Here is a 14527-nt window from a genome sequence, read left to right as displayed (position 1 = left end):
ATATTATTAACCCTATAATCAATAACTCGGATAATTCAATAAATCCATTTTAAGCTAAAATAGTAGCATAATTTCTAGCAAGTCCATGACCCGGGAATATATTTATCCAAATTGTTATAAACATATTGTGAAATTGGTGTAGTAATTTTGTGTTGAATTATTATGCAATCATTAAGTAAGTTGTAAATTGGTTCTTTAAATATTATGTAATAATATAGCATAAATTGATAATTATTTAAGTTAATATCAGTCAAGAAGTTGATTATAATTCCTCGTGGAAACGATACTTTACTTACTACTATATTACTTGTCGATCGCGTACACTTGCGTGAGTGTTTTGGTCGCAACAAGTTTTTGGCGCCGTTGCCGAGGAATTGAAATTAGCTACTTGACTGAGTTAAGCCTTTATCAGCTATTGGTTTAAGCATTAATTTTCAGTTCACTTTGTTTGTGTCACGCAGGCTCTTCTCTTAAATGCGTAGGAGTAGAAGCACAAGCAATCTCTTCCCTCTTTATCCTGAAATTGAAAGGACACTTCATAAGGCAAGGAAAGAGTTGGAAGCTAAATACAAAACAGAAAGAGCGTTGGACATCTTAGTTCAACCACATCCAACAGTGATGGCAGGTAATGGAGGGCGTCCGGTGATAGAAGCTGCAAGGCCAAATCTTGCTAATATGACTCAAGCTATTGTGAAGCCTGATATCACTGGTCACTTTGAGCTTAAACAGTATATGGTACAACTGATTCAGTCCACCGGGAAATATGTAGGTCTATCTCATGAAGACCCGCAAAGGCACATTCAGAATTTTTTGGAAATCACTGATACTTACAACTATCCAAATGTTTCCAAGGACTATGTCAGGCTGACCTTGTTTCCATTTTCATTGCTGGGGGAAGCTAAAGAATAGTTGCAGAAAGAGCCTGCTAATTCAATCCATACTTGGGATGATTTAGCAAAGAAATTCTTAATCAAGTTTTTCCCCACTAAAAAGACAAAGTCTTTGCGGAGTCAGATTCTTGGGTTTCAACAACGGGATGGTGAAACTCTTCGCCAAGCTTGGGAAAGATACAAGAAATTACTTCGAGACTGCCCACATAATTGTCAAACTGATGAGGTATTGGGCCATACTTTTGTTGATGGATTAGATAAGACTTCAAAAAATGAATCTTGATTCAGCTTGTTGAGGTAGTTGCATGACGAGGCCATATAGTGAAATACAACTTTTGCTAAACAACTTCACTGCCAATGATCATAATTGGCAAGGTGAGGGAGAACCAAGGAGAGCAATGAAACAAAAAGCAGCAGGGGTACTTGAACTTGATGACTTTTCCGCCATGAGAGCAGATATAGCAAAATTGGCGAATCAAATGAATAGAATGACAATGAACCAAACACAACAAATGCAACATGTTCAACAAATGTCGATTTGTTGTGAAATGTGTGGCGATAATCACACAAGTGACATGTGCCAAACGAATCCTGAATCTATTTATTATGTGGGGCAACAAAACAGAGGGCCGATGAACCAACAAGCCCAATATGGGAACACTTACAACCCAAATTGGAGGAATCATCCTAATTTCTCTTGGGGTGGGAATCAACCCAATCAAAATCAATTTAGACCCCAAGGAAATTTTAATCAACCTCAAAGGCTGCCACAACAAGCAGAAGAAAGTAAAAATGATTTGTTGAAAAAATTGTTGCAAGACAATCAGCAACTCAGAACGGACTTTAGAAATCTTGAAAGGCAAATGGGACAACTGGCTGCAAATCAAAATACTAGACCTGCAGGGGCTCTTCCAGGTGATACAGAAAAAAAATCCTCAAGTGAGTGCAATTACACTTAGAACCGGAAGGGAGTTAGAAGAAGTTCCATCAAAGAAAAAGAACAAGCAAATACCTGAAGGTGAATTAATTCCCAAAGAAGCACAATAGGAAAAGAAAGATGATACAATTCCAGCACCTGTAAACATTCCAAGACCACCACCACCATTTCCACAAAGGCTGCAGAAAAAGAATGATGATTGCATGTTCAACAAATTTCTCACTATGTTGAATCAAATTCAATTGAACATTCCGTTGGTAGATGCGATTCGGGGCATTCCAAAGTATGCCAAATACTTGAAAGATATTGTGGCGAACAAAAGGAGATTGACATAATTTGAAATAGTTGCACTTACTGAGGAGTGCACTTCAAGGGTTCAAAATAAGCTTCCTCAAAAGCTTAAGGATCCAGGAAGTTTTACTATACCAGTGAGAATTGGCAATATTGATGTAGGACATGCACTTTTTGACTTGGGAGCAAGTATAAATTTGATGTCGTTGTCCTTGTACAAGCAATTGGGTTTGGGAGATCCAAAACCCACAACTGTTATGCTGCAGCTTGCAGACAGGTCCATAGCCTACCCGGAAGGAGTGATTGAAGATGTACTGTTGAAAATTGGGAAATTTATTTTTCCAGCTGATTTTATCATCTTAGATTTTGAAGCCGATGAAAAAGTTCCTATTATTTTAAGAAGACGTCTCTTGGCCACAGGTGATGCTATAATTAAAGTCAGGGAAGGTAAAATATCATGAGAGTGGACAACGAGGAAGCTGTTTTTAATGTATATAAAGCTATGCAACTTCCTCGCCATTATGAAGAATTGTCTATGATCTCGGTCATGGAGATGGATGAGAAACTCATAGCCCCAAGTGTGTACTTGAAGGATTCTTTAGAGAAGGCAATTGTATTGTTTGATAGTCTGGAGATTGATGACGAGGTAGAAGAAATGAAGCATATTTTGAATGCATCTTGTGAATACCTGAAAGGATTAATTCCTTTTGAACCTTTGAACAGGCCAGATGGCCCACCTCCGAAACCATCAATTGAAGAAGCTCCAAAATTGGAACTGAAGCCTTTACCTTCTCACCTTCTTTATGCTTACTTGTGTAGTTCTGATACATTACCTGTTATTATTTCCTTTGATTTATCTAAATTGCAGGAAGAAAAATTACTGAGAGTATTGCGAGAGCATAAGAAAGCAATTGGGTGGACAATGTTCGACATCAAATGTATTAGTCCTGCTTTCTGCATGCACAAAATACTCATGGATAAAGGACACAAGCCAATCATAGAACAACAACGCCGCCTAAATCCCAACATGAAAGAGGTGGAAAGAAAAGAGGTGATCAAATGGCTTGATGCAGGCATAGTATTCCCTATCTCTGACAGTAAATGGGTAAGTCCAGTGCAATGTGTCCCCAAGAAATGAGGGATGACTGTGGTAGTAAATGAAAATAATGATTTGATCCCAACAAGAACTGTGACAGGGTGGAGAATTTGTGTTGACTATAGAAAATTGAACAATGCTACCCGGAAAGACCACTTTCCCCTCCCATTCATTGACCAAATGCTTGATAGATTGGCTGGCCAGGAGTACTACTGCTTCCTGGATGGTTACTCGGGGTATAATCAAATCACTATAGCCCCAGAGGACCAAGAAAAGACCACTTTTACGTGTCCTTATGGCAAGTATGTGTTCAAAAGAATGCCCTTCGGTCTTTGTAATGCACCTGTGACTTTTCAAAGGTGTATGATGGCCATATTTACTGATATGGTTGAGAGGTTTGTGGAAGTTTTCATGGATGACTTTTCTGTTTTTGGATGTTCTTTCGATAATTGTTTAATGAACCTTGATAAAGTACTTGCAAGGTGTGAAAAAACTAATCTGGTGCTGAACTGGGAAAAGTGCCACTTCATGATGCGGGAAGGAATTGTTTTAGGACACAAAGTTTCCAAGGACGGTTTGCAGGTGGACAAGGCAAAGGTGGAAGCGATTGAAAAATTGCCTCCACCAATATCTGTCAAAGGCATCCGAAGTTTCTTAGGGCATGCAGGTTTTTATCGTCGGTTTATTAAAGATTTCTCGAAAATTTCTTCTCCTTTATGCAGGTTGCTTGAGAAGGATGCAGTTTTCAAATTTGATGATGCCTATCTGAAGGCATTCGAGGAGATGAAAGGAAAGCTTGTAACTGCACCTATCATCATTGCTCCTGATTGGAAGCATCCCTTTGAATTGAAATGTGATGCTAGCAACTTGGCTATTGGGGCTGTTTTGGGACAGAGGAGAGCTAAGATCTTCCATTCCATTTGTTATGCAAGCAAGATTCTAAATCCAGCTCACATGAACTATACAGTCACTGAAAAGGAGTTGCTTACAGTAGTGTGGGCGTTTGACAAATTCAGGTAATATCTTGTGGGGACCAAAGTCATCGTCTACACGGATCACTCAGCCATCAGGTACTTGTTCGAGAAAAATGATGTCAAACCAAGATTGATCAGGTGGGTTCTATTGCTGCAAGAGTTTGATCTAGAAATCCGAGACCGAAAAGGAATAGAAAATCAAGTGGTTGATCACTTGTCAAGATTAGAGAATCGGAATCATGTCACTGAAGGGGGTGCAATCAAAGAAACATTCCCAGATGAGCAGCTATTGGCAGTCACCGCAAGCATGACCACGTGGTATGCTGATTATGTGAACTTCATTGCAAGTGGAGTGACTCCGCCAGAATTAACACTAGACAAAAGAAGAAGGTTCTTGCATGATATGAGATTATATATGTGGGATGAGCCCTTCTTATATAGGCTTTGTACAGACCAGTTGGTCAGGAGATGTATTCCTGAGGAAGAGATGAGCGCCATCCTTCATAGTTGTCACGCCTCACCATATGGAGGTCATCACGGAGGAGACCGGACTGCTCAGAAAGTGCTACAATCAGGTTTTTATTGGCCCAAATTATTTAAAGATGCACATACATTTGTTAAATTGTGTGACAGGTGCCAGAGAATCGGGATAATCACTAAGAAGCATGAAATGCCACTACAGAATATTCTGGTGGTGGAGCTTTTCGATATTTGGGGAATTGACTTCATGGGACATTTTCCCTCCTCAAATGGTCAAAGGTATATATTGGTGGTGGTTGATTATGTTTCTAAGTGGGTGGAAGCCATTGCTCTTCCTTCCAATGACGCAAAGGTGGTGGTGAGTTTTGTCAAGAAGCATATCTTCACACATTTCGGAACTCCTAGAGTTTTAATCAGTGATGGAGGAACGCATTTCTGTAATAAACATTTGAACAATGTTCTTTCAAAATATGGGGTCAAGCATAAGGTCTCTACTGCCTATCACCCTCAGACAAGTGGTCAGGTAGAGGTTTCAAACAGAGAGATTAAGCAAATCCTAGAGAAAACAGTGAGTACCAATAGAAAAGATTGGGTTGGGAAGTTAGATGGTGCATTGTGGGCATACAAAACATCGTACAAAACTCCCATAGGTGCCTCTCCATATAAATTGGTGTATGGTAAGGCATGTCACTTGCCTGTAGAACTTGAGCATAAGGCATATTGGGCAATAAAGAAGCTGAACATGGATGAAGAATTAGCAGGAAAGAAAAGGTTACTACAACTTGATGAGCTCGATGAATTTCGCGTACATGCATATGAGAATGCCAAGCTTTATAAAGAGAAGACTAAGAAGTAGCATGATAAGCACATTAATCATAGAGAGTTCGAGCCAGGGCAAGAAGTTCTATTGTTCAATTCGAGGTTGAAGCTTTTTCCAGAAAAGCTTAAATCTCGTTGGTCTGGCCCTTTTGTTGTGGTTAGCGTGAAACCTCATGGAGTCGTGGAATTGAGAGACATGAGTTCAACATGCACTTTCTTGGTAAATGGGCAACGAATTAAACACTATTGGGGTGGTGACATTCAACGTCACAAAACCTCAGTAGATTTAATTGATGTATAATGCAATATGGCGTCGTGCCGCGACATTAAATCAGGCGCTGTGTGGGAGGCAACCCACAACTATATTGTAAATATAGTTTGTAAATGAGAATTTATAACTTGGCCTTATTGAGAGGCTATATGTTAAAAAAACAAGAGAAACGTTCAGTGATTAGTGCGGGAGCACATAACCAGCGCTAATCGGGTTTTAGTCTACCTCAGAAAAAAATGACTAGCGCGGGAGCGCACGACCCGCCCTAGTCACAGGTAACTTCGTTTTAAATTTTTTTTTTACTTCTTTAACTTAATAATACCTCCCCCCCACAACCTAAAAACCCCCATTCTACTAAATCAATCTGAAAACACTCCCCACCTCTTCTTCTTTCCAACTCTCCCAACAAAACCCTAATCTTTTTCTTCTTGTTCTTCATCAAATCTCCCTACCTCTTCATTCACCCCATACCCCATCTCCTCTAAGGTATGTCTTCTTCATCTTCTTCTTATTAGTTAATTTTTTTTATTTTCAGATTAATTTCGTTTTTATGGTGAACATAGTTTTAATTTTCTATTTTTTGTTCGATTTTCAATTTCTTTGCATATATTTAGTATAATGTCTTCATTTTTTTCCTTGTTTAGTTTTATTATGTAATATTATTATGTGGTTGTCAAGATTGTATATTTTTAGGGTAGTTTCTTAATTTTTTTCTTATTTAACATTAGAATGTAGCATTTATAGAAAATTTAAACATATGTTTGATGTTTGGTTGGGTTGAGGAAGTGAAAAATTAGGAGTATGGTGGTGTAAAGTAGTAATTGTGTTGGTTGATGGTGAATAAATTGTGACATAGGATTGGAAAAAGCTTGAAACTCAACATGCTCACAATGTGTTTGAAAAAATGCCTCTTTGGAGGAAGTGATGTGACCAGCTATGTGGTGAAGTCTAAGTAGCCCGGTTTGGTCACCCAATTGAATAAGGCTAAATCTAAACTACTTGCAGGTACCATGGCCCCTCGTAAATACCCAACATCAAGTTCCTCATCCAAACGCCCAGCTACAGCAAATGTTGATGGACGGCCCAGAAAATCAGTTGATACTAGGCCATTCAACAGTCAAAAGTTTGTGTCAGCCAAGGCACATGACAGATTTAACAAAAAGGAGGAGAAAACAATAGTGCATGAACAAGCAATGGATGCAAATGCTTTGGCTATTAATTGTCCCAACATAGCAAACGAGTTGAGGAGGCGTGGGCTTGACATATTCTTCGAGGATCCAATCGCGGCGAATGTAATGCTAGCGAGGGAATATTATACCAACCTTCCGGAACATGATAACTACAATGTTACAGTCCGAAAGCGACAAGTCAATGCATCTATAGAAACAATTCGGGATGAGTACAGGCAACCCCCAGTGGAGGAAGATTACATGGATATGTTCCAGGCATATAACAGCAAGCTAATACCATGGTCCACGTTCACTGACATAATTTGTCGCCCGGATGCAGATATCCAATGGTATAAATATGGGAACAAGTTCTACGCTAATGCCCTAAAGTTCGAGGCCAAATGTTGGTTGTACTTCATCAACAGCCATCTCTTGCCTTCCAAGAATTTGTCTGAAGTAAACATCCCTCGAGCTTGCTTAATATGGTGTTTCATGAATAGGGGATGGTTTGATGTGCCATTGTTGATACATAAAGAAATGTTCCAGAGGGTTAGAGTTCAACGCTACGGGTTGTATTACCCATCTCTTGTCACCCTACTGTGCCTTCGAGCCAATGTACCAAACAATATTGCTGCAGATGGACGACTAGATAAAGTCAATCCTTTCACGGCTAAAATGGTCACCAAAGGAAAGGAAGTTGTACATCCAACTGAATTGGTTGCTCCTGATTCTGATGATAGTGACGATGAGGAAGGAGAGGACCAACAAGAAGGAGCTGATGATGTGGAGATGGGAGAAGATGCACCACCTGCACAACCACAAGCTTTTGATGCAGCAGGACCGTCTAGGGCCAGTCGGGGACAAAGGATAGACCGCATGGAGCAGGAAATCACTGAAATTAAAACATCAGTGACAGATCTGGGGAGACGTGTTGATGAAATGCAAGATCAGCAGAAGAAAACGGAAAGCCAGCTCTTGGGTTGGCTTCGTGCAATTGGTCGGGCATGCAATATGGATACCGGTTCTGTCTCCGACCAGGACTGACTCCTCGGGGAAGTATCTTTGCTTCATCTCTTGTTTATAATGAAATACATGGGGACATGTCTCGCTTTAAGTATGGGGTGGAGGATTCCCTTAAACATATGTTTAATTGTTCTTAAATATTTTGGATGGTAGTAATTATTATGGATTTTTAGGTTGTTTCAATTGTTTTGGATTGTTGGAATGTTTTGGTGGTGTGGTACAATATATAATGTTTTGGGATTGCGTGACTATTTCACTTTTGTTTTTAAATGTTTTGGTGATTTAGTATTGTTGGAGTAATTGTTGTTTGTTCTTAAACATTTTTTAGTAGTTATATTGGCGCGGCCCGATGACGGATTCTTTTATATAGGAGTCTTGAGGGACTGAGCTTATAGAAAACAACAAAAAGATTTTTGTTTTTATTTTTTATTTTTAGGTAGTATAACAAATCCCCCTTGATTTTTCTTTAAGCCACGGTTCATTTCCAAGGGTTTATTTTGAACCGGGCATAGGTAGTTTTAAATTTCTGTTTTCATTTTTTTGATTTGTATATTAAATAAAGGGATGCAAGCTATAGAAGAGAACTCATATCGTTGACACACCTGAACACATTAGACCCTAGAGTGCTACGACTAGTCCTAATTGTCGAATCTCAGTAAAAGTGCCTTAAATTGTATATTTATCACTGAATTGCTGCTCATTATGGAGAGTCTTGATTAGCTAATTCGAATGAGTCATATGCTATGAGTGGTGAAAATTATACAGTCCATGCATTGTATTTGTGTCTAGAACTTGCCTGGTATGTGAATTAAAGCGAAATACTAGGTGATGCTCGATTTATAAAAATGATCTTAGGCTTTCTTTGACCTTTTTGAGCTTAATTGCTAATCACAAATAAAATTTATCCCTAGTTAACCCTTTTGAGCCTATAGACTTTTCTTTGGCAACCACATTACAAGCCTATACCCTTTTGTTCTTAATTGATCTTGTTTGAAACTTTTTTCTTCTTAAAGCACTTTAATTGTTAGAAGATTGCTAAAAGAGTTAAGAAGAAATTAAGTGTGGGGTGGCTTTTGAGTGAAAACCATGAAAAGATTAGAAAGTGCACTTGTTATGTAACATGTACACCACTAGCGGAAATTGAATGAATAAGTACATTGTGTTTTATTCCAGTTAGAGGGTATGAATTAATATAGTGCTTAAATAAGAAGGGATTATTTGGTGATATATTGTTTGTGAATAAAAATAATTGGGTTGAAAAAGAATAATGATCGCAAATTATGATGTGTTAAAGTGCTTAGGGGGGTTAGTCACCTTTCCTAAATGCATCATACCTATCCCTTAGCCCACATTACAACCATGAAAAAGTCCTAATTAATTTTGAGTCGAGCTAGCCTAAATTAGTAGAGATTTATATTACGGGCAAGCTTATAGTACCCATTGCATGCATGTGACTTCTATTGTGAGAGTGAGTGTTTTAATTGATTATTATAAGTATATGACTTGAATGTGCGGAGTAATTACCAAATATTTCTTGTTGGCATGATGGTGAGGGCATATGACTTGTGACAGAAAAGCAAATCTTGACTTCTGTGAAGAGTAAGTTGAGGAAGTTTGAATATTGCATAGCACTTGAGAGACAACTTTAAGGCTAGGATAGTTCACTGCTAGGTGTTAAGTATGTACAATGTTCTAGGTGTAATGCGTGAGGGGAAATGGTTGAGTGAAGAATTCTCTAAAAAGAATATAGTGGATTGCTCGAGGACTAGCAATAAGCTAAGTGTGGGGTGTTGATAATAGGCTAAATTGTTTAATATAGCCTATGTTTTAGCTCAACTTAAGGATGGTTTACTATTGTAAATGTTCAAATAATGCAAAAATTGGCTCTAATCATGACTTTAATGTCTCACAGGAGTTCAATAAACAAATGAGGATTTATGATGGTAATCAAGTGAAAAATGGAGTCAAATGACGAAAAGTTGAGCAGCAACATCTTAACAAGAGAAAACCCCACTAGCGCGGGTCATGCGCTCCCGTGCTAGTTCAGTGATTTGGACAGAAAGAAACTCGATATGTGCGGGATGTGCGCTGGTCATGCGCTCCCACGCTAGTCCTGTCCGGAAAAGCAATTATTGAGGGGTAAATTGGTTAATTTGGGAGTAATCCACTAAACTACCATAAAGTAAAAGTTCCATTATGGATGATAATCAGATTTTGAGGGGAGTAAGTGCAAAAATACTATTCATCCTTGAGAGAAAATCCATTGAAGATCAAGCTTGGAGCTAAGAAAGAGAAGGATAAACATCATTTTGGATCAAGAGTTTAAAGAGTTCTTTCAAACTTTCTTCTTGTTGCTTGTTAATATTATGTTTAAAACTTTTATTATTGATTTTTTTATGATTATGAGTAGCTAAAAACTCTAGTATTCTTGGGTCATGGATGTTAGATAATTATGTTATTTGAAGCTTAGATTAAAGATATTGAATTTATTGTTATGGGTTGTTTTTATTTGATTCTGCTTCTAATTATTTTACTGCACAGCTAACAGTGAAATATTATTTACGAATCTTGAATTAAACTTGACAAAGAAAATTCTTGGTTGCATATAGAATCAAATAGAACAAGTTTTGAATCTCGGGCATCGGGTGAAGAATTCGCAATTAAGATAGACATATACTTAATTGCCGTGTTTGGTTGAAAAATAGGAGTTGTAAATGCATTCATGCTAATATTAATACCATACACATATAGGTATTAGTTTAACTTGAATAGATGCATAAGAACTCGAAATATTCTTATGAATATTATTAACTCTATAATCAATAACCCGGATAATTCAATAAAATCCATTTTAAGCTAAAATAGTAGCATAATTTCTAGCAAGTCCATGACCCGGGAATATATTTATCCAAATTGTTATAAACATATTGTGAAATTGGTGTAGTAATTTTGTGTTGAATTATTGTGCAATTATTAAGTAAGTTGTAAATTGGTTCTTTAAATATTTTGTAATAATATAGCATAAATTGATAATTATTTGAGTTAATATCAGTCAAGAAGTTGATTATAATTCCTCGTGGGAACGATACTTTACTTACTACTATATTACTTGTCGATCGCGTACACTTGCGTGAGTGTTTTGGTCGCAACAAGTTTTTGGCCATAGGCCCATTTTCTAGTAGTGTCCGTTCTCTTTCTGGAAAAGTATGCCCAAGTCCCTGACACCCATCAGAGCAACCCCATATACGTGGAAACTATACCATATTCTACCCAACGTGGAAACACTTAGTGATTCTTTTCATGATAATTCTGTTCTTTTCACATTCATTGTTTCCAAAATTTATGTTTTAGATACTCATGACAATCTGATTATTTTATAGTAGTAATACACTATGAAATAATAAGGTGATTATTTATCTAGTATGTTAGCAAGCTTTTTCAATAACTTCAGCTTATATAGTGCTGAAGTTTTTATAAATGAACTAAATAACGTTAGCATCTTCTGGTGAAGTTTTTGAAAAAACTTAATGACAAAACTAATGAATCCATGACAAAAAAACTTCAGCTTATGTAGTGCTGAAGTTTTTATAAATGAACTAAATAACTTCAACATCTTCTGCTGAAGTTTTTGAAAAAGCTTAATGACAAAATTAATGAATCCAGGACAGAAAAACTTCAGCTTATTTAGTGGTGAAGTTTTTACAAATGAACTAAATAACTTCAGCATCACAAAACTTCAGCTACTAGAATGCTTAAGTTAAGCAATTACAAACAAAAACTTTAGCAAATAAAGAACAAAACTTCAGCTATTATGCTTAAGTTCAGCAATTACAAACAAAAACTTCAGCATACCTGGTTCAGTAATTTTTTCTACTTCAGGCCCGTCTACTAGAATGCTGAAGTTTTGCGTGATTGCCTTTGCTATTTCAGGTTGTATGCTGAGTTACGCGAAAAATTGGGTAAGCTTGTAATTCATTTTGCAAAGCGGACACAAGTTAAAACATGACCCAAAAAACAGGTATAGATGCAATCCCCCGAAGAAGTCCAGGAACTAGATCTAGTCTTTCGAAGCCCATATCCAGTTAGGTCCCTTCTCCAAGTCCAGTTTTAGTATATCCTCTATTCAATCTTGGCTAAGTTTCGTTTTTTTTTTCGGCTAAGGAGTAGCATTTTATTAAAAACATAAAGTAAACTTATTACAAATCAACAAATGTACCAGCTTTTCACATTAGTTTGAATCAATTTTTCGATTCAATTTGATTTCTCAGTTTTTCTTGAACTCACTTGCACAAGGTTTTAAACTAAGAACGCCCTTATTACATGAGTAGTATACAATAAGAAGATACCTAAATAAGTAAAAGACAAGTTATGTCAATTGTTGCAAGACCGACAATAATAGATGAGAGTGGATATTAAGCCTTTAATGCAGGGTCAAAATTACATGTATTAAAGGGTGGTTAATTGGTCATCCTTCGCCGAAAAATTATACTGCATATATAGGCAGAGACATCTCAAGAAAAATTATGGCCTAAAGCCAAACTTTAATAAGAGGCCTTAAATTTATTTAATAATTTTTTTGTTTTGTTTTGTTTTTGTAACGATTGCATACAGATCCATTTATACATATCTTGATTTTTCACTCGGTTACCCGCTAGCTCCTACCACAGGAGATATTTGGTAACTCAACCTTACTAAGCCGTATATTATATTTTATAAGAAACATATATTGACAGTTGAGATACTATTTTTATAAATTCTCATATTGTAATAATCTCAATTTTTTACTACTAAGTAGATATCATAATAATTTTATACATTTGGAATAATTCAATTCTATTTTGAAGTAAAAAAAAAAAAAACGTTATTCGATCTCATCTCCAAAAGATACTTCATTGTTTTAATTATCTGGTCGTCATCAAGTTATTCGTTTTCATATATTGCTTGTTTCTTATAAAATTTAATTATTTATCTTAATAACTTCTATCACATTCAAAAATATGAAGTATAAAATTTAATCTCGTTATTAATAAATTTATAATATATATAAATAATGTATAAAATTAAACAATTTTGGGGCCTTCAATTTTAGGGTGTCTAAAGCAATTGCTTTAGTGACTTTCCCATTGAGCCGACACTGTATATAAGTAAAATATTAGATTTTAAAGGTACATAATATATATCGAACATTCTTTATGCGGAACTTTTTTCACTTATTTTAAATTTGAATACCCTTAAGAAAATTCTTGACTCCATCACTGCTTTAATGCCCAATATATCTGCAATACGGGGGTAATGAAAATGCCGATCTTAAGATGGATAAATGCAGCTATAAAATATCACACAGGATTAGAAATAATTACATCCATCACTAGGTGCAAGTAACATACTTTGATGATTAAATAAGAGAATAGTTGCTTGAGATATTTTAATCAATGTTTTACAAGGTGGGGGCGTGAGGCGGGGCATTTTACCTCTGACGAGGCGAGGCGTAAGCCCTAAGACACAAGGCGTAAGTCCCACGGATCTTTAAATTTTACTAATTTCAAGAATTTTAATATAGTATAAAATAAAAAATATTAATAAAAATTACATTAAAATCAAAAAATTATAATAAAAATCTATTTAAAATATTTATAAATTATAATTTAACTATGAATAATATAAAAAGTATGACATATATCATAATATGCAAATTAGCTGCAATGTCGTTGCAACTCAAACAACAAAAGTAATATATTCGATGTGAAATCTTATATGTATCTCTTAAGGAGTATTGAATCTTGAAAGATATTTGATATTATAATTTGATATTTTTTTAAATACTCCTTTTAATTAATATGCTTTCTATTTGAAAGAGAATTTATGTAAAAACATAATTCACGATTTAAATATGATTCTCTAGCATAATTTATTTTTAAGTTTCAACAAGTTAATAAAGTGACACATAATTCACCATACCATACCATGATAACTAATTATTTGTAAATAGTTACTAGCTAATACTGGACTATTAAATTAATAAGTATTGTATCTCGTAAACGTGAAAAAAATAATAGTTGGGAAAATAATTATTAAAAAAAATTAAGGACTATTATATAATAAAGACATAACAAAAGTTAATAAATAAATAATTTTAAATGAAAGATTTATTTAAAATTTATTATCATAGCAGTCTTAGTGGGTAACGTGGAATAATTTTAATTTTAATTATGACATAAAATACTCTTAATTTACTGATTAAGAAAAAAGTAATTTTGAATAGCCAATGATTTATTAACTTTTGTTATGAGTTACAAGAAAATTTGAGGATTTACAAGGTTCGTTACACACAATTGCATAAAGTTCTATTAGGCAAGCCCAATACGCTGGGCGTTGGGCGTGTCTGGGACGTAAGCGCCGATGGAGGCGTAAGTCTCACGGAACTAAGCCCCACACATAAGCCCAGGGGCGTTTTACGAGTGCCCCGCCCCGGAGCGAGCCCCGAGCGAGTCCCAATTCTACCTTTTAAAATAGAGATTTTAATCGTCTATGATATGATAGACAAGAGGGGTTGCTCTGATGGTAAGCAACCCCCACT

The sequence above is a fragment of the Nicotiana tabacum genome, chromosome 11 (assembly GCF_000715075.1).
Source record: "Nicotiana tabacum cultivar K326 chromosome 11, ASM71507v2, whole genome shotgun sequence".
NCBI lineage: Eukaryota > Viridiplantae > Streptophyta > Magnoliopsida > Solanales > Solanaceae > Nicotiana > Nicotiana tabacum.
Note: the sequence above shows the minus strand (reverse complement) of the source record.